Below are 21,274 nucleotides of genomic sequence, written 5' to 3' on the forward strand. Positions count from 1 at the left end.
AGCATCCCTAAACACTAGGACAGAGCACATATTCCAGCTTCCCTGGGTGTCTCTGATAAAAGATGCACTGGAGAAAACCTGCAATCCTATTAACGTCACTACAAAAGGTCTAGCTTTCTTAAGTGTGAGAAAAGGAGTCTGAAAGTCATCCAAGGCTGTGAAAAAGGAAATAGAATTATAAACACCAGGTTCTGTGATGTTGTGTTTTGTAGCACTGAAGGTAACTAACTGTCTCCTGTTCACCCACGCATTTCACACAGTGTGGCATTTGCAAATGCACTAGAACTCATTTCCTCTCCAGAAATTACAATGATTCAGCCCTAGCTTTGTTTTTGAAACAAAACATTCCAGAAACTTTAAGCAGTCTAGTGAAATGTAGCCTTTATCTAGTATTTTAGGGCACACATAATGAAAGCATTTAACTCAAATCTTAACTTCATAAGCCTAAACTGCAGCTAAATGGCTACAGCAACCAAAAGTCCATTTTGACAATTAAACTACTTTACATTATGGCCTGAATATATGGAGAGGTAGACATAAAATGGCAGGATGTATTATAATCTGAATTTTATAGTAAATACTGAAAAGACAAAGAAAAGCTTGTGATTTCCATTCTGTTGATTCATTTCTCTTCCCCTTAGAAATTAAACACATTTTATTCTCTCAAGTACCATCTGCCTCAAGAAACACATTACAGATATTGTCTTCATCTAATTGAGCACAGTATTATTTTTAAAATACATAAAAAGAGCAAACAAAACTTCCTGCACCATTGCCAATGGTTTCTAGCATCCAAACATCACATCTATCTATATTCCAATAAAGCAATGTAAATGTGTGGAAAGCCAGGAGGTGTACTGGCTGTCTCAATAGGATTAATCAACGAAGATTATGACAGGAACTTGATGCAGATGTAAATAAACTTCTTTTGCAGAGGAGGAAATCAAATAACTGAAATTCCTTAAAGGTTTTTATTCTTCCAATCAACTCCTATGTAATCACCATCTGTTCCCAGAAGCAGGAAAGGGGGGGGGGGGGTGGGGTGGGGGGAGAGGGAGTAGGTGGGGAGGGGGCTTTTGTACCTCCCCATCCTAAAGATGTATTCCTGCTGGCACGTATACAAATGGAAGTGGAAAAGTAGCCATGAATTTGAGAGTGAAAGCTTTCTAGACTTAGGAAAGAAAACAAAAAAATCAGGATACAGTTGAAGAAGAGGAGGGAGGAGAGATGGGGCAGTGGGAAAGGAGGTGAGAGGGGGAGGGAGGCATTGGTGAAGCTCTGTCTGGCCAGAAGAGCTACTATGCGTCTTTGGACAACTACCTTTATTTGCACGGAGATTCACTTCTTTAAAGCAGGTAAAAAGACACTTTTTTGGTCTTTGAAACAGCCCAATAAAAATCACCATTCTAAACACAGAAACAAAAATTACATTTAAAGGGAAAAAAACAAAATGGAATTGTCTGATGATTAGCCAACCCAAATAAGATGGCAGACTCACTAGCTGAATTAGATGCTTATCTAAAAATATTTGCAGCTCCTCTCCTTACAACTCCAACATGCATGCAGGTGCAGTGAAACCCAGCTCAATCCCACAGAGCAGGAGATACAGTGACTGTATAGCAGTTACAATTCTAACTGCAATGAAACTGAGCTACAAAAGCTGGGTCATGCAAAACATTTCTCTTTGCCTCAAAGTCACAAATGGCAACTTCATTGAAAACAAACTGATCTCTAACCTTCCTTCTACAATCACAATATTAACTGTAAACCATTCATTCCAGAACCTTCATAAAGCATTTTTTGATTTTACTTGAGAGTAAATTCAGCATGCATGCTCAAAAAATGGTTCATTCACAATAGGTTTGATTCTTACATTTTCCAATCATAATGTTACATTGATTAAGGTACAATAAATCTGCTGTTCACATTCTTGAGTCCCATCTGTAATAACCATGTTGAGACAAATCAGTTCAAAGAATAAAGTTTCAGAATTAACTTCTCTCTCATTTCTGCTTTCCATTTTCCAGGTGAAAAAACCAACCAACCACTGCCAGCTGATAGATAACCCAACAGAATTGATAAAGTTATTGAATGTGAGTTTGTCACAGCCCTCAGAGAAAAGATGGAGAGAAATTCAAATAACATACCCCACATCAGTGTTCACATGGAAGTAGTAGAACAGAAAAGTAGGATGTGAAAAATGACTAACAGCAAGAAATGAGCACAATAAGTAAGTTATTCTCCAATAATGATATAAAATATCTGGATTTTTATTTAGGTACTGTCTTCTGGATGATGGGCTGCCATCTTATCCTAAGACTGCTGTTATTGCTAGCAATTGGTCATATGCTCCTGTACTCACCGTGTTAACAAAGTCCTTAAATTCTTATTTCTAAATAAATGTCTTTAAATGTCTTTCTTCAAAGAAAATTTACCATTCTGTAAACCCCCCAATTTATGTTCCTCCTAATCTATTATTTCTCTTTTTCCTGCCTTTTTCTTGGTCTTTGATTCCCCATTGTCCTCTATGTGGCAAAAAATGGGATAGAAAAAAGTTGATTATGCCTGCTCAGGCCCAGTGAGAACTAATTCTATAAGAGTTAATCCACTTTCAATTTTGCAATACTTTAGAAGAAACTCTAAATACTCCTCTATTATGACATCAAAGTTCCCATATTAAGGGAACACAGGGGCAACACACTGGAGAAAGCAGAAGAATTCTGTTGCTTTTGCCACATAAAGAGGGGGATACAACTGTGAAACTCCATCGCTGCTCTTAACCCAATACTTAAGGGATCCAGGCCAGAGTGGTCTCCCAGTCTACGTGAAACAAATCAAAGGGCAGAAAAGGGGAAAAACAAAAAAACAGAACAGAAAAAACCCCAAAAAACTAAAGAAATACACTATAAACAGAAAATGTCTTCTTGCTTTATCAACTTTTTGCCTTGAGGCACCACTATAGTGGTGCCATAATTTTGCTAATTTTGCAAATATTTATGTGCACTTGGCTGTTAAACGAAATTGATAATTTATTGTATGAGGTCAACGTATTTGTTCACATGCAAGTGCTTGCAGGATTAATGCCCTAAATTAAAAGAAAGCTTTTTGAGGAAAGAATTGATCCTATATATAAATCAAAGTGAAAGCTCCAAAGTTTAAAAGATAGAAAGGAGAAAAAATAACTGGATTGGCATTTAGATATGTACTTAACTCTAGCCAGACTACTAAAGCATTGCCACTTCCCTAAATTCCTTTTACAAATTAAAATTAAGTATTAAGATCAAACTTCTGCCTTTTCCATTTTGATGTGGTGATTTCAAAATTTTATTTCCATTCTGAATCTTCTCTGACTTCATTGCTTCTCTCCCTGTTTATCTTTCTTCCTGCAGAATTCAAGTTTTCATATTTGGATTTGATTTTAAACCTTGTCTCCATAATAAAAAATCTACATCTTGCTTTAACTCCTACCAAATAAAATCTAAATGATCATGTGATGACAACTGAAGAGCATATGTCTTTAAAGAATGTATAAATATGTGCCACTTAGTAAGGCTGCAGATAGAAATACTGAAAAGGACACAAAACCAAGTTGCTACCAGAACAGGCCAAAGGCAGACTGGAGTGACATGCACAGGGTAAAAGAAAACCTGTGACAAAGATTGGAAAAGAACCCAACTTATGAGCCCAACCCAACCAGTTATTAAACTTTTGTCTTTTCTTTCCCCCTTATGGACTACAAAGATATGTTAAAAGCAGTTACAGCATTAGGCATAATTGTCCTTTGGAAACTATCAATATTTTTAAAAAGGCAAGAAGCCTCCAAGCCAAACCCACACATGATGTGTCTTTTTTCTAAATGATGAGTCCAGAGTGCCTCTAATTCACTCTGCAGCTCTCTAAGCTATTAACAGATTCACTTCTAATCACATTTTTTCAGATTTTGTCTGTATTGGCAATATACCAGTAAGGACAGTAACACAGGCAAATATTTCCCTTTTTATAGGACCCAAATACTTTTGTTGAAGATAAAAACACAACTAATGAAGATAAAAACACAACTAATGGAAGAAAACTCCATAGCCAAATTAAAGTGGAAGAAACTATGCTTTTTAAAATATACAAAGTGTTACTGTATTGAATTCTCACTATTAAAAATTCTGGGGTAATAATACAAGGATCTAAAACAGGGAACTTTGTGGGTTTTTGTTGTTTTTTTTTTTTTGGTTTTTTTTTTTTTTTTTTTTTTTTTGGAAGGGAAATAAATATATTCCCATAGCATTAAAGATTCTATTTTCAAGAAACCCTAATCAAATTTTTCTTACTTATCAGACACAATATTCAACTTAGTCTCTCAAGAAAAAAGTCAACAGCATTCTGCACCAAATTTCATAGCTTCACAAAGGGTTTAAAGACAGGACTCATCAATGTTTTACTACAAAGTTTTTTGAACCCCTTATATACAGCAAAATTCTGGATACTACTCCAATTATTTTTATGCTTTTTAGGAAACAGAATTCCACTGTATTTTTCTAAACATCTGACCACATATCAGGGATGGCAAGTCATGCCATGCAAACCACATATGGCCTGCAAGAAATGGACATACAGGTACAATGTTGATGCTGTGCAACAGCATTTTGTCTTAACACATAGAATTCTACCTCCTTTTAATCCCCAGGTACAAGCCATGCCTCTCCATTGTAGGAGACTTTTGAACCACACATTTACCCCAAAAGGAATTAGTGGGCTTGAAGTTGATTCTTCATAAATGAAAATCAGCTTGAAAAATTGCATTTTCCCTAGCAAAAGTTACTCCCAGGCTGTTTTGCCAGGACAGTTTTGTACTTCTTGCACCCAGCACAGCTGATGCCCGTGAGTGGAACAGGTGCACAGAACTGTAAGTCCCATGAAAATGATTGCCCACTGCCTTCACTGACAATGCTCAAGTCAGCAAAGGCAGTCACAGAAATGCTGCACTTGCCTCTTTCAAAGGTCAGGAATAAATGTGATGACTGCTCATCAAAGTACCTGCAGAAAAATCTTCCAGCTGGAACAGCTGGAAGAAAAATGTCAGTGCCAACCAAAGGACATAACTGAACGCCACAGACAACAGCCAGAACATCACTCTTTGTGGTCTCACAGCAGGTAACAAAGCAATGGACCTTTTTTCTTTTTAATAGCACATTGTTTAGTTTATCTTGAACCAGGTACATTTTACCTGCTTCTGCCAACTGCCTCTGGGAACACTGCTGTGGCAGATATTCCTTTTAGCCTCTGCTTTACTTGTAGCTTTTCACTTTCTGATGACTCTTAAGGGAGGAGTAAGAATTAGGGCATGATAGAGGTGCATCAAAGTGCCATTGTGAAAGGGAAACTGAACTTTTATTGGTCTCAGCCTTAAAATTCTGGGAGTAGCTGGGTAAAAGAGATGCTTGTGTAAAAAGAAGGCTATAAAAATCCCATCTCATCCAGGAAGTCTCTTCTCTGATGTCAGAGAACAGTCATGCCTTTAGAAAGGCTCATCCCATCTGTTGTTTCAGAGGCCTGACTGCAGTAGCAGTTGCTGTTAAGCAATCCATTTACAATGAATTCACATTGAGAAGTAGCAGTACACATTGAAAACTTTTAGGTAGAATTGCCATTATCCTAAATCCACCAGTGCCAGAAGTGCATAAAGATGGACATCAAAACCTCTTTCAGGTGTTATACACAGACCATAGTGAATATCACTACAGCCTAGTGATATCACTACTAGCATAGTGAATATCACTGCAATATAATCTAAGATCAAAGCAATTTGCTGTAGATATGACAGAAGTGTATCTACTACTTAAACTCTCTGATATTTCATGAGGAAAAAACAACTTTGGGGGGAAAACCCACTTTGGGACATTCTTCACTTCTAATTTTCAAAGGCTTGTATTACCAAGAGCCTTGTATCAACACATCAAGTTTCTAAAAAGTTGACTTGACTTGCACTTAAGCCTCTTGGATAGTACCATAAGAGGTGACATATGGTGTAGTTAAAGATTCATTTTATCACAAGAATGATGATGCACTTACAGGAAGGCTGAGAACGCTACACTGCCTTCAACAACCTCTGTGGCTCCATTGCATGTCAGAGACTCAACATCTGAGGGGCACCATAAATGTGTTAATACTAATTCCAGCAGTCACATAATTATGACTGAACAAAACCAAAGCAGCCCTGCCTACTGCAGTGTAATGTGACTCTGTGCATAGGAAGGGAGTGCCGTGCAAACTTTTGCAAATGCCATCTGGCTTCTGCATTACCACCACAGTAACAACACTCATCATTCTCTCTGTAGAACATATATTAATAAATCCAGAGAGCTGAAAGTAGCTTACAAGCCAGGATCGCTGTCATAACGCTGTTTCTCCTGGCAGCGAACATCTCAGGAAGGACAGGATGGGTGTGTGGGGAATCATAAAATCATAAGAGGGACAGATGAAGCAGGGGAGGAGGGGAGCTTGTTCAAAAAAAAAAAAAAAAAAAATTTAGAATTTGTGATCACAGTCCACCAAATAAAACGTTAAACTTCCCCAGCACCAAAGTAGCCTTTTATGTTACATCACAAATTTCAGCACAGTAGACAACAAAATTTCACAGCAAGCTTCAAGCTAAAAAATACAGCAGAGCTGTGAGACCTCTAAGTTTTGGTGAGAATTGCTATGACCAATTTCTTTAAGATAAACACTGGAATATTCAAATCACAGGAGAGGGCCTGGAGTTTGCAAATACCAGGGCTTATATGGTTCATAAAATATTAGAAACACTGGTTAAAAATTTCTCTCTTGATGAAGTCATAAAGCATCTCAGGGTTTGGCACATGTCCTTATCTTAACAGGCTACCACAGCAGCAGCTAGAAGGCCAGATGACACACTGGGAGCAAGAGAGGAGGCAGTGACCTATAGAGTGAAGAAGTCAGATCACAAATGCTTTTACTGTTACTCTTAGCTACCTTTGAAAGTGTCATGCTGGTGGGATCCTGAATAGTGACTGTCTCAAGCATACTTCTCCCCTGATAAACAAAACTGGTAAATTTGTAACTACCAAGGAGAAGAACGCTGGTTTGCATTTTAAAAGAACATCCTGAAGTTTAGAAAAACACAGAATCAGGCTTTGCAAACTGCTCTCCTACTGTGCAACCACATCTTTAAGGTGTTTTATTTTAATTAATAAATAAACTACCTTGTATTTTGTTACATACTGTGGTCTTGCAGGATACAGGAAGTTTGTATGGCAAAAAAAAAAAAAAGACAAAGCAAATCTAACAGTGGTTACAAACATGCAAGTGAGGTTTCAGTAGAACTGCTGAAAAACAGATGAAAACAATCTGTTCTTTAACATTCTCATGTCTCTTGCTCATCAGCACAATCACTTCAAAGCCAAACCTCCTGCCTCTAAGCATCACTGCTACCAAACAACCTGGAAAGAGAAAGAGTAACTAGGTGGAATAAAAGAAGTACAGATGAAACAATGGGAAAGTTGCATATTCATTGGAAATAATTCTACTTATAAATGCCATCATGATATCTTCCAATTGAACTAAAATAACATTCAACTAAATTTAACAGCAAACTCCAGAGCACTTGCTTTATGCCAATAGTGGAACAAGGTCACGGGCAGCCTGCAATGTCCCTTTATACCCTTGACTTAACAAAGCCCAAGCTGATCTTAATTTCCTTTGAAACTTAAAATTAAATAAATAAGTAAATTAAAATGCCCACAATCAGAGGACATAAAAGTAATCTTGTAGGACCTGAAATGAGAAAGATGAGCAACATTAGATTTCCATAAACAGAGTGCACATGAAGACATAAACAGCAACACACAAAACCTAAGTTAAATATCAACCTGTCATTTTTATTTACTGTGTAATTTTCAAAGGCATACACAGTGTTTTTCAAAGGCACGTGTGCAAGTGCTACCATACCTTTTCAAATTTCGTCAGCAACTCACGTAAGCTGAAATTGAGGCCAATCATCATTAAGCGTCTCCCGAAGCCTACATTTTCCTGGTACGTCCTCCAAGCCAAGTCTATAGCCTTCAAAAAATTTCTCTCCTTTTCCACCTATACAGTCTCAAAATACTCCAAGTGTTCCAGTGCGTGTCCCTCTTCTGGGCTCTGTTCCCCTGGGAACAGTTCACACAGCGCCATCGTCACAGTCTCCGTGTCCCGGCTCCTTCCCATGGGCTGGGCACCCAGGGGTAAGCCACTGACACTGGGTGCTGCTCCTTGCGGAGCTGACCCGACCTCATGGCACCGTGGGGATCTGCTTGGCTCCACACCTCCCCAGGACTGCCTGCAGCTCACCTCAACAATGGGCTGCAGGACCCCAGAGCTTCTGGCAGGTCTCGAGCTCAGTGCATGGTCTCGGTGACCCTGAGTGAGAGAAGCTATAACCTGCTGCTGTGTGACAGATGGAGGGGAGAACACATCCTTCCATGTTGCTCCATTCAAGGAGAAAAAAAAAATCCCCAGAGAAATGTCTGTCTATAGAAAGCATCAAAAACAAACTTCTCAGACAAGTTAAAATGGGATGAGGCACACTTCACACTAGGAAACGTGGTGGTGTGACCAGATGGGAGGCCATCCCTCCTCTGACTTCCACAGAGCCAGCACCATGGGATGGTGCTGCTATGGCAGTAACCAGGCACTTCCAGCCCTCTTCATTTCGCCCAGGAGATGCTGCGCCTCAGAAAAGCCAAGGCCCATTAGAAGTTGTCTAAAAAGTAACTTCCTTTGTGCAAGCAAAAAAAAAATAAAAAAAACAAAAACCAAAACAAAACACGTCCAGCAAAGGATCCTGCTGCAACCTCCAAAGCCTTCGCTGGGGATCTCCTCCTTTGGTGCCGCCTGCTCTGACAGCCGTGTGGTAATCTATCCCCGGCATTTGTTTATTATTGTAATCAGCATCCTCCCTTGCAGCAGCCCTGGTGCTGCTCCGAAGCCAAGCACACTCCCCCTTCCGGGAGGCCTCCCTGCTGGAAAACCACCACCACCCCTGAGGCTGCAGAAAGCCCAGACCAAAAGCCCTCACTTTTCCTTCCCCTGGAACGGAAAGGTGGCTGTTCAGCCGCTGAGAAAGCTTCGGAGCCGTAAAAGCAACCAGTGCTGCACAAAGGCACCACAGACTGGGGCTGCCCAGGAGGGCATGCTCGGCAAGCCAGATTGTTTTCCACGTGAGCCTTTGCTCGCCCAGGGGAAACCTGACACCCCATGGGTGGCTGTGAGGAAATCAGTCCATTTCCAACCATTCCCACTGGAAAGCCGCGTGCATGTGAAGCTGCTATTAATGCCTTCCGCACAAACACACATTACTCAACCACCAAAACCAGATTGAGTAATAGCTGCCAGCAAGTCAGTAAATGTATAATTAAAACCAAACCAGCAGCCCATCACTTGCAAAACCCGTTACAATTAATTCTCCTATGAACACATTAGGTATGGCATGTTGCTTTTACTTATTTTATTTCACCCAACCACCATATGAAATACCAATGAATTCATCAGTAGCAAAACTGTCTCTAAAATTATTCTGAGCTAGTGGATTACACTGGTATATCTGGTATGGGTTGGGATTTTAAAAATAACTCTGAAGGGGGGAAAAAATATTGGCATTAGCGGGATTTTTGCTTGGTTTATTTGTACTTTGCCTCCTGTCTGTATGTTTTATGTGGGCATATTACACAAACTGCAGAAGTGCTTGCAAAATAAACTCAGGAAAGTTTTCCAAAGGTGACAGAACTAAACTAGCTTTATAGCCCATATAACAGATCAGTTTAAACAGTCTGAATTTATTCCACTGCTTCTGCAAGCAGAAAGCCTATTTATCATGCTCACATACTATTCCCTTCCAAATTAACTACTTACAGAAGGAAAAATTACACATTAGACTGAAAAAGTAAAGCCATTCTGCAAGTAATGTAACTAGAATCACTATTTGAGAATCTCCTTTCTTCTCCTCAAGACAAAGCTTGGATCCTATTCCTCTGCACACTAAGGCTTTCTGCTGCTCTTGGAGAAAAAAACGCTTGCAAACTAGAAATGAACAGACTTTAGATCCACCTCAGAGATGTTAGTGCATATAAATAGAAATGGGTATCAGGCTGGATTATAATGAAGCTTCATAACTCCAGGACTGAATCCATATACATGACATTAATTTTACCTTTGGTCTCAGGCTTCATAATTAGATAACTTGTTTTCCAATTTTCATTTGTCATTAAAAAACTCATACATTCTAGATATTTCAGCAATATTAGATGCAAATGAAATACCCTTTAAGGTTAATAGGTACCATTTTGCATAATTCTATAAAAGGTTATCAAATATTTACATATATACATGATGTTGGACCAAGGCTTCCAGCAAAAATACTTTCAAAATTATACTGAATAATGACTTTCTCAGTTGCATTCTCACATGAAAGCACACTGCAGTATTTGAGAAATTCTGAATATATAGAAGACAAATTAACTGAAATAAGCTCTACATTGACATGTATTTAATATAGCCACTGCACAGCCAGCAGTTCTGTAGATATGGCAATGTTAGATCATAAGTTCCAAAAATACAGTGTACATTTTCAGACAGCCTTATGTTACTTATTACTACTAAAGGTTAAGTTCTCTTGATCAGTTTCATCATAATTTTCTTTAAAAATAGCACTGCATACACTACTGGCAACGAAAATACATATTGCATACTGAAAACTACAGTTACTACACAGCTTAAATACTTGAATTCTAGAGGCCAAAGAAATTCACATTCTGAGACTTTAAGCTGTCATGGAAATACATAATCTGCAGCTGAAAACAAGCACACCACCAACTGTAACAAAGCATCCTTCCAAAGCACTCTCACAGATACCAAGAGCCACAACTGGGAATTTAAGACACTGGAAACAACATACAGCTGCAGAATATTAGATACAGTGAAGCTTTTTGTTACTTTTGGTATTAGAGTAGTTTGGTGCATTTTCTCATGTGTCTTAAATAAGAACATAAAATTGGATAAAAATAAAACAACCAGCAAACAGCCTTTTATAGCCATTGGTAATGTTACTAATAGCAGCCTGTAAAATGCAAGGGCTGTCAAAAGAAAAGCACTTCTACCCGTGGTAGGAAAAGGACAGTCAGCACAGCAGCCTGTGACATAACTCTGATCACATCTGCTGGAAACTGGTTTTAGGCATGGGTTCTGCAGTGCACACCCCACAAATCCAAGCTTAAGAGCCTCATCATTTAGCAAGGCACAATCCAGAGATTATAAAACTAATAGCAGAATTTTACATCAAAAATCTTATTACTGCAAAGAATAAACTAAAAACCCTCTATTTTTATCAAGTATAAATCCAGAAGCAACTGAATGTAAAGATACTGCAAATGAACCCGCAAAATCAATTAAATCAAAACTAGGTAAGGAGGAAAGAAAAGTTACTCCATTTCTACTTGAAATAAAGATACCTGATCAACATAGAGATAATCTTATACACACCTCTCAAGTTCAATTTCAGGAAAGATAAAAGTCTCTTAGACTTTACTGTGTGAAACAATATTAAATATGTATACAATAAAGAATTTGCTTCACACTTGAGATGATGAGCAAAATATGCAAGAAAACTGTCATGCTAAACACAACTTGATTTTTGAATGCAAACTAAGGAAAGGGGAAAGTTTTCTTCCCTTTTCCTAGAAGAAAACTGGAAAAATAAAGAGCAGCAAGAACCTTGAGTGTACATGGGGTTGTTTATACTAGGAGCATACATACATCTTATGTGACTCACAACAGCAAGTAATGACAACAGAAAGATAAAAAGAGTATGTTGCCTTGTGTGACTCAGATGTAAAGGGCACAGAGGTCAACAGGCGGTTACAGAAAGTCAATACATCCTGTTTTCACTCAAGACATGCAGCTGCAGGCAGAAACACAAAAAGATCCACCAGTTCAAAAGCACTGTGCTATATTCACCTGCCTTGAAAAATATCTGATGTCAATCTGATCAGACCAGGAGAGGGAGATGCCCTCTCCCTTCCTACAGCAGGTCAGCATTCACAATACAGAGTTAACACACTGCTCCAGCAAGGTCAGTTCTACACTGAGGCTTCTTATCAATTGAACCCAACATAAAGGTTCAATTAAGCAGAGGCTCACTGATAACCTCTGTCAAAAGTCAAATCACTCAAGCAACATAGTAGCCCATAGTACCCCAAGGACTAGCAATTCATCAGGACAAATCAAATTCATCAGGACAGATCCAATTCCTACAAAAAAGAGCTACAAGAGGCAGCATAAGACAAAAGTAAAATAAATGATTGCCAACATTATCAGTTAGGTAGCTATTACAGGGGTGATTGCAATGCAGATCATGAATTACATGAAAGTTCCTAGAGCTTAGAGCAGGACACTGCAACCATTAGATTTGTCTTTTTTTTTTTTTTTTAATCTATAAATAAAGGTATTGGTTTGCCTTGCAAGATATTTTTACAAGGATCAACCAGTCACATTCAATGGTTTACCATGTGCAATATCTGCCATATTCAAGGACAGAATTCTGCATTAGGTAAGCAGAGATAGACTGTGGCCTTCCTGAAACAAATGAGACAAGACTTTAAATCTCAAGCACAAAATTTGGTAGAACTCCAGATGTAATCTTGATGACAGACAGTGCTGTACTGCTATGAAAGCTTTGTGGAGGACAGGGTGGTTTGGTGGTGGGCTTTTATGCTCTCTTAACTTGTTTGGACAACACATAGCTTTCAAGCTTTTGAACCAACCATGATTTTATAACAATTTAGACTTAAATATAAACTGTTGTGTTCTTTAAGCTTCCCAGAAGAACCCAGCCCTAAAAACAATATTTCAAATATACTCAAAAAAAAATAAGGAAGCACCTCATACTTGGAGTATACCAAGAAGAAATTAGATGTCAAATGGAGGAAAAGCACCAGCATGACATCTATTTCACGCATAGGACATTACAAACTTTACTGAATAAGAGACTGAGATTTAAATTCAATTTATGGGACAGACCAGAACATGAAGATTTTTAATCCTGACCCTAAATTATAGAATGAAGAAGGCAGCAGATAGTATGGATGAAATCTGGTTTTTATGCCAAGCAGAAACTTCATTGGGTGTCACTTTCCAGTTAGTAATGGTAACTAAATAAAATTTTCCTATTTATCAGCTGTCTATAATGATTTCACTGGGGAAGTCTCCTAAAACTGTAAGTTGCCTTTCTTCCTTGTTTCCATTCTTCAAGTATAAGATACTAGTGCTTGCTTGCAATAATCACACTGGAAATCAGAAAGCATTGGGGCACCTTGTGGTCTGTCTTAAATAGCCTTTATAATGCTGCTCCCTTTGCACAAAAACGAAATAAACACATTGTCTTAGACGTACTTATTCACATTTTTAAGAGGTCAAAACTAAAAAAAGAGGGTGACAGACTGACAAAGCAATACATCAAAAAAAATATTCTAAACCCTGCATTAACCAACATCCAGAGTAAATATCCAGTTTCTCAAGTATGAGAAATGGGAATTCTAGTATTTTGGCCCAATCTAAAAAATGTTTGCCTTAAAAATTTTCTTGACTATAATGAAACCAGTTTTATATCTTTCTGACACCTCAGCACAATAAAAGCCTCATTAAATCCATGCATATTCTCCATCTTGAAAATAATTTTCTACAAGAAGGGCTTATTTATATATTCATTACTTAGTAAAGGGTACCCATCTCTTGAGATACTAAAACTGATCAATAAAAATATGATAATTTAGTACTTTTTAGACAAGTACTCAATCCAAGTAGTGGAAAAGCTACAAAAATATATTTTCATATGAGCTTATAATACATAATTGATAGAGCATCTTTCATTCTAGAGCACTAACTCAGTATCTGGGGATTAAAATCTCATTCAAATAATGTATTGCAGTCCTCTTACTTTACTTCTTAGCAATAGCACTAGACTCAAGTGTCTAACATGGATTCATATCCTATGTAACTTATCATTTTACCACACTCCAAGGTTAAGTACCTTCTGACTCAGTCTACCCATATTTTATGCCCTAACTTGTCCTATACTCTCAGTTAACTAAGTGGCATTATCTTGCAGAAGGAGAAGTATTACCTGGATCTAGTTGATTTGGAGGTTTTTGGGTCATTTTGAAAGCCACTGGGAATGGGACTCTCCCTACCCAATGAAAACTCTATTCACAGCAATAAAAATATACTTCAGCTATAACCTTTTCAATAATCAACTTTTCTCTATTTGAATATTAGCTAGGCATTTTAGGAGGTAAAAGTAACGTAATTGGTATTACTTCAAGCAATTTATTGTTGCCAAAGCATCCTTAAAACACCAAGAAATGTGCCTCTAAGTCAACTTTAACATCGCACAAGAGAAGAACAGTAAGAAAGTTACTCTTGGGAGTTTAGCAAGTGGACATCTACTTAGAGGTTCTATCAAACCACAGAAGGTCTATTTCTTAATCAAGCAAGAAATACCAAAGTATACCATTGCAGTTTACAAAAAAGGTGAAGGTTTTGTTTGTTTTCAAAGTTCACTAAAAATGATCAATGACCCTGGACTACAGGGACATTCCACTAACACTTACTTTAAAACTTTTCGTGGTATTGAAACTGCATCAAAGCTGCAAACCACAATGATTCACCACCAAACTGAGCTTTTGCTGTGAGTGGAGAATGAACAGTAACTGATGGGGGCCTTACTTAAAGGCCTGATGACTGATACCATAGGATAACCTTGTCTTCATCTAAATTAATTTTCAAACCACAGAATTAAACCTTAAAAGCTGGTTTTAAGATCAGGGTCTAAGTGTTGTAGCACAGATCATTACTGTGTAATGATCCTCCAACTCTGCAGTTAGACAAATTAAATGAATAAATGATGCTCCTGTATCTCCACTGAACAGATGAAGTGAACCAAGTTTCTTTTGGGGTTTTTTTGTGGTTTTTTGTTTGTTTGTTTGGTTTTTGTTTTTTTTACTGAACGAGTCAGTATTTATTAAATCAGTATCACAGGTAATATAAAAAGCCCTTGAAATCTAAATTCTGATCAAAGTCAGCAAATACTCAATGCTGTTAAGACATGAAATGATTCCATTTTGTAGCCAACACAATTGGGAAGAATCATACACACATTCATTGTCTAGAGCTCAAGCACAATGCAAGGAACATATGAGAGATATCCATGTGCAGGAGTGACAGTTGTGCTATGTAAATATTTTTATATGCTCATGCAATCAGAAACTAATTAATATTAATCAGCAAGGCAAAATGAAAAAACTGTAGTGCGATACTGCAGTAAAGAAAAAAAGTTAAAGTATAAATTGCAGAGATTCTTTCAAAACCACCTTTGTTTCTGACCAAAAACAGGTTTCCAAGGTAGTTAGAAAGCACCACAGAAAGAAGGGACAGGCCTCCTCTAAACACCTTTAGAATTTAAGAATAGTAAATAAAAGACTCAGCTTATCAGAAGGCATCTAGGGAGCCAATCATTTTCTGTTTTCTAGCCAAATTATATTAATTTAATTAACATTAAATTAATTAACATTAAAGCTTCCAACAACCATTATCTAAGGGCTTCCAAAGGAATACCTTGTGCTCTTAAGTAACAGAATGGTTGAGAGCAATTTTTCACGTAATGATGCTGATCTTTCTGACATCTCCCACAGTAAGAAGAGCTCTCCACTGCAGTGCCTGAATAATTGGCCCACAATCTTTGCTTCACAGAGATTGTTTTGCTCTCTTACCTCCCTCATTTCTCCCCCCCTAAATTCAGTCTGTGAAATTATTCCTAGCATTTACCAGAGTAAGAAATTAAGGTAAAATCTCAGTAAGAATTAAACACTTAGCTGTACCTCCCAAAACCACAACACACATCTCCTGTCTTGTTTCTTTAAAGGTATACATGATTGCTAATAGCAAATTCATGTTCCTTAGTGAAGTGTCAAACTAGCAAAAGAAAAAAAAAAAATTAAAAATCCTTTCTTGTATACTTATGTACTGTCACCCCTCAGCATGAGGTAAGTAAAGCTCAGAAAACAGAGGGAACAGACACTGTGCAGACAGGAGGCTGTCCCCACATTCATGCAGAGAGACTCAGAACTTATTCCCAGTGCTACTGCTGTAAGCATGCTTTTCTTTCAAAATACCCCATCTGATTTAAGTTATTAAGCACTAAACTGAATCACCACACAGATTTATAATCTTTATGCATTCTGTGTCATTTTGCTAACTGAAAGCTCTCATAGAGATCTTATCACTGGCCTGTTGACAAAAGTAAAGAGCATTTACAATTGAAATTATGATAATATAATATTTATTCTTGAAATAAAAGGTAAGCTGCATTATCCATAACTGCAGCTTTTGTTCTTGTTTGAACAAGAAGCTTATGTAAATACAAAGTGCCTAAGGCTTTTCTAGCCCCACTTTATTACAGGCTACTATACAGGAAACAAATAGGTTTTCCAAATTTATTCAGACAGAGCTTTCATTGTCTAATGTTAGTCAGAAGCTCCATTTCCACATCTTCATTATTGAATGCTTTTATTCTCATTTAACTCTTATTTAAAGTCAAGGACTCCACCTACTTTTGAGAAGAACCCAAATTTGTGCTGGAGGAAGTTGAAGATCTGCACACAAAAGCCTAAAATGAAGGTTATAGTCTGCTTCACATGGCACAGACACAAGAGCAAGGAATCACCTTACAGTATTTGCAACTCAATGATTCTTGGCTTTTCATTGGGTAGTAACTTCCTGAATGGAAGCTTTGGGTTTGTTTGGTATTTTTCGTCAAAAAATAATGACTAGGACTGAAAGTCTGGTCAACATAAAGGAGAATTTGAGGAAATTAATTTTAAAAACATCCACTGCTTTACATTCATTTATACTGAGATTTTTTTTTTAAGTAACACTGAAAACTTAGAGAAAGATTAGCAATTCCTGAGTATTTAGGTAAAAACTGTTTAACTAGGCATGAAAGACAAAAAGTACACCTGGCAGTCATACTGCTGAAGAAATATAACAGTTCATTATATGTGTACTAGCACTTCATCCATGTTAAGTCCATATAGGATCAAATTCTGTTGGTGTTTCTGCATGCTTGAAGTCCCAACATGGCGAGAAGGAGGAGACGAAACACATCCAAAAACCATAATAGAACAAGAATTCCTAATCAGTTGTGAGGGTGGAAAAACCCAAGGCATACTCATGTCTGTATTGAATAAATAATCACCAAAATGGCCTTTCTGCAGAGGAGCAGCACAGAAGAGTAGGTGTAAATGCCCTGGTAAGGCATGGCAGGTGAGCACACCCATTTCAAACACACTGATTCAAACAGCTGTGAAGGGCAGAGGCACTGGCTCCTCCCTTGCACTCCCCCCACCTGTAGAACACAGCTGGATGAAGGCTAAAAACTGACTAGCCCAGAGCAATATGTATTCCCAGAACAGGTCCCTTCTGCTGCTGCATTTTCCATTTGAGAAGTTTGTGCCTAGTCAGCCATTTAGTGATAATGTGAAAAAGGTCCAACATGGTAAAAGGTAAAATATGCAAAATTTAAAAACACAGAAAGAAGAAAATCATAAAAAATATTTAAAAATAATAAAAATAAAAATTTAAAGCACACGTAAAGTTTATTCAGCTAAAAAGTCCCGTGCCTGCGGTATATTTAGTAAAATGCAGCTATAAACACTTCAGGGCAGAGAGGCATAAGCAAATGTTCAAGGTGCCTCTCTTTAAAACCCTTCTTCACATGTTGCTTGTGTTGCAAAAACACTCTGTTAAATGTGAATTGTTCAACATATTGAGCTATGTTACTATTCTAAAACTACTTTAAGAACAGCAGCAAAAAATCCTTCAAATTGCAAGATGGAACCTATGCCCTTTCACTCTTAGCTATTGTTTCCTTGAAGAGCAAATAAAGGCTAGCCCAAGAATGGCTTCTTCAGGTCACTTCCCATTGGTACAGTCAGTGCAGACCAATTCTGAAACTACCCTGAGACTTCTCAGTAACTACTAAGAAATAAAAAATATCCATGTTTGTGCATACATAGTTTCCTCTTCCCTCTATGCTTTTCATTCATACATTGTAAGAGGGGGGCATGCAAGGAGTAAACAGATTTGTAAAAGAGCAGATTTGTTATAAAACAACATTGGATCATCTGTCAACAATGCCAAGTACTTGCAGCAACCCTTGAGACTGTGGAACCTTAAAGGCAATATGCTTCTCAGCAAAGCCTAATATTTATATAACTAAAGCTAAAACAAACATGAGTGAAAGCTTGCCTGCAAGGAAATGAAGCCCATCAAAGAATAGTATTCTATAGCTCCAGAAAGTCACTGTAAATGACAAATGCTTCTTTTTATTGTGTCAGACACTTTTGAAAACAAAAAATCCTCAACTGTTATTACTGCAACTTAACACCTGCTAAAGGAATCTCTCACCTGTAACAACCTTGTGCTTTTTCCTCCATCACTTGATAAAAGCCATGTTTTCTGAACTCACATCTCCCTTGAGTAGTAAGCCTTGTGGTGTCTTTGGCTACCCCACATTAAGGAACACATGAATTTGAAACTGAATGAAGTAGCCCTGTGCTCATATTTGGATCCTACTGAAATTATGGCAACACTGTTATTAGTTTAAACTCTGCTACACAGAAAAAGTAGATAACACTGTGGTAAGCCATTTTTAAATATAACTTGAAGTAGTACCTAACCACACTGTCAGACATGATCACAAACACACTTTCATTCTATGCTACATTCCATGTTTTCATTCACCTACATTATATGCTGACAGTTGGTGAACAGCAGTTTTTGTGTACATTAATGAAATTACATATACAACAGCTTCCACAATAACCGCAGAACACTTTTGCCTATAAAGACAACCCTTTTGCCTATAATGCTTAAAATGTACATCAGACTTTTACAGAGTAGCAGAAAAGATCAGTGATGGAAATACAAACACCGGGCATTTCTCAGAACAGGGACTCAAGAGGGACAATGAATTTAAAACTCTTGTGCAGAGATGGAGCTATCTTACAGAGGGCCTGGAAATAACAAAAGACACAAGTAGTGAATTTTTAGTTAGTTTTCTCTCTATGACTGTTTACTGCCTGTCTAGAAAAGCAGAGAGGAGAGCAGCATTAGCAATTTGGCCTAAGGTCTTCAGGGAAAGAGTCTCTGCCCTACTTTAACAATAGAAGTTGCTGAGGCAAATTAGGTCTCTGACAGGGATAAAATGAAGTTCCACTGTAAGCACAAAGGAGCTCCCATTGATTTTGGCCTTTTTCAGCTGATGTAAATAATCAAGTAACCGTAAATTTGGCAAGGAATAATTGCTGCTTTGTCCCTTACATAGTGTACTCAAAAAGGCATTTAAAATCACCTTGAGCAGAGGGAAAAGGAGAAAGGAAAGCTTAGCTCGGACAGTTCTCCTTCATTAAGCTCTATTCTACAATGTCACCTGCAACAACACAATCATCTTTCAGTGAGAGTGTAGGAAGTGGTCTAAACAGTAGGTTTGAAATTCCATGCTCTGACAGGGTCAATTGGCTTTTAATTCTGACAAAAAAGGAATTTATGAAGTTTCATTTAACCTGCAGACCAACTCATTTGAAGCAAAGGTGAACTGTGAGCAGTGGATCCAGTGATGCATGACTCCCAATACATTTTTCTCCAGGTAAACTTCCGCATGACACCCCTTAGTCTTAATGGAAGATCCACTCATCTTCTTGCAGCCTTGACACAAGGCTTTCACCCGATTTTCTTTCATCATTTGACCTGTATGCACAGCAGTCATCTCCACTTCAGCCAGTACTCCAGAAGCATTACAGTGTCCCAACAGGACTCTTCTTTATCGAGACACAGTGGTTACATGCTAAGGCAGCAAACACCTTTCTCCTAAGTGATATGCCACAGGCATCGCCCAAGACCAAAAGGACTCACTAGTCAATTTGAGCTGATATCCATGCCTGGGTAGTGTAGAAAGCAAATACATCTTCTCTGGACAGAGACTCTCACTATCACCACACGGAAATTCAGAAGCTGCTATGAAATTCATCCAGCTTTGGAAAAGTTGGCAGAGCGGCCTTCCACAAAGTGTGGGTGTTACCTTCCTCTTTCATGCAAACAAGAATCAGGAAGGCATACCCCAAATAAAGGGAGCATAATGATTACCTTTGTTATTTCAGGCTCTTACAGACTTGCAATCACCTTTTCAACAAAATCTGGTACCTCAAGTTTTATACAATGATACACTAGTATTGAAATTTGCTTAAAACAGTTGCTGCAAAAAGAATTGGAAATTGACATGTGCATTTCCTATGAGTCTAAGCATGGGGATTATTAGCAAACCTGCATGGGTCATTGCATCATAAAGGGGCTACATTTACTAAATAAAAATAATTTTCCCCCCACCACCTTATTTCTTTTTTCCAAGTAACTTTTTTGGTCATCTCAATGTAAGTTTACAATATTTTCTTTTCTCTTTCAGTATGTAATTTTGCAAGTAAAGAAAATGGCAAGACACATAATCACACCTAAAATCAGTTTGGATTTCTTTTTAATTAATATAATAGTATAAGTAAAACTTCTGAAGGGAAAGAAGGAGAACCAGAAAAAAATAAACAAAAAAAAAGACCATCATTATTTCACGAAGCACATTAAGCACATTTAGGAATGGTAGGTGACTTCAGAGAATTTTCTCTCCATTTTAGCTATTGCCTCAATATCTCTCAAAAGAAAAAAAGGTGGAGAAAAACTGTACTGATCTCAGAAGAGCTCAGGTAGTAGTAATAGAAAAAGCACTTTAAGTTGTCAGGAAAAGAAACACAGTGTTTATACCAGCATTTATGTTAGAAAGCAATAATGCCTGAAAAATACATACAATGGCATATGTGGACAGAAGAATTACTAATAATTACTACTTTTATTAAGTCAGGAAATTAGGGAATAAGATGCTTATGAAGGCTCAGGTACCAAATTTAGGTTTATTTGCAATATTTTCAGTATGTCTGAAGAGGCTGCTGTTATGGCAGACCACTTATTAAAGAAAGCAAAATTAGTACAAAAGATTTTTGTAATATCAAGAACAAAGGAAGAGACCAGCAAAACCTAAAAAAAAAAAAAATCCAATGTGATTAAATTTTATGTATTTCAGCAATGACATTCTGAAAAAAAAAAAAAAAAGAAACAAAAATTTAGTACCCTG

At 37.6% G+C, this 21,274-nt stretch overlaps 1 protein-coding gene across 3 annotated transcripts in view; it reads right to left on the reverse strand.

Annotated features, from left to right (window-relative positions):
* UTRN (utrophin) overlaps window positions 1–21,274 on the reverse strand; it is a 305,876-nt gene that overhangs the window by 117,832 nt on the left and 166,770 nt on the right. The gene's annotated exons all lie outside the window — the stretch shown is intronic.

Source organism: Lonchura striata, chromosome 3 (genome assembly GCF_046129695.1).
Source record: "Lonchura striata isolate bLonStr1 chromosome 3, bLonStr1.mat, whole genome shotgun sequence".
NCBI classification, from domain to species: domain Eukaryota; kingdom Metazoa; phylum Chordata; class Aves; order Passeriformes; family Estrildidae; genus Lonchura; species Lonchura striata.